This window comes from Hylobates moloch, unplaced genomic scaffold (genome assembly GCF_009828535.3).
Source record: "Hylobates moloch isolate HMO894 unplaced genomic scaffold, HMol_V3 SCAFFOLD_6, whole genome shotgun sequence".
Lineage (NCBI taxonomy): Eukaryota > Metazoa > Chordata > Mammalia > Primates > Hylobatidae > Hylobates > Hylobates moloch.
Window position 1 is genome coordinate 105,188,419 of NW_026652281.1, and position 1,091 is coordinate 105,189,509.

Here is a 1,091-nt window from a genome sequence, read left to right on the forward strand (position 1 = left end):
TGTATGTCGCTTCCCATGTTTGGGGCAGTCCACATTTCCTTATGCAGCTGAAACAAATGCTTCTCAGGTGAAATATGTCATTTCTAAAATCAGTCTAGTTTATCCAGTAACTTCAGCTCAGCCCTTTAATTCTGGTGCTTAGTTGTGGATGATCAATTCAATTATTTTATCATTGCATCCTTAACCTGAGTGTTGAACCATAATCCTCCACAAAGCTGAAAAAAAGACACTCAATGTTTCTTTGACCATCCACTGACAAAGTCCAGTGAAGCCCAGGTATTTCATGGAATCTTTGCATCAACAAGTAATATCTGTGATGCATCACACTGTAAACATTTGTATGTCAGGACTTTGCCCTGCAACTGTTTAGCCTTATTTTTTTTGAGATGGAGCCTTGCTCTGTTGCCCTGGCTATAGTGCAGTGGTGCAATCTCGGCTACTGCGGCCTCTCTCTCTGCCTCTGGGGTTCAAGCGATTCTCCTGCGTCAGCCTCCCGAGTAGCTGGGATTACAGGTGCCCTCCACCACGACTGGCTAATTTTTGTATTTTTAGTAGAGACAGGGTTTTACCATGTTGGCCAGGCTGGTCTCAAACTCCTGACCTCGTGACCTGCCTGCCTCGGCCTCTCAAAGTGCTGGGATTACAGGCATGAGTCACCGTGCCCGGGCTGTCTAGCCTCTTTTGACCCCTGTAAGAAACTGCGGTTGAAGTGAAGAGATACCAGCTGTAGTAGTCGGGGGAGAAAAGAGTGTGGTGTGTGAGATGACATTCCTTCTCCTTCCCCTCTCGCAGGTCACTAAGAAAGCAAACTGATCATTTATTTCTAGATATCTGTACAGATTTCTAGCATAGCACCTATCACAATGCTAAGCGTACTTCTTATATTCATCTTTTAAAAATCTTCATATCCTTTTTAAAATTTATTTGAGACAGAGTCTCCCTCTGTCGCCCAGGCTGGAGTGCAGTGGCTCCATCTCGGCTCACTGCAACCTCCACCTCCCCAGTTCAAGCGATTCTCATGCCTCAGCCTCGCAAGTAGCTGGGACAGGCGCGCACCATCACACCTGGCTGATTTTTTTTTTTGTATTTTT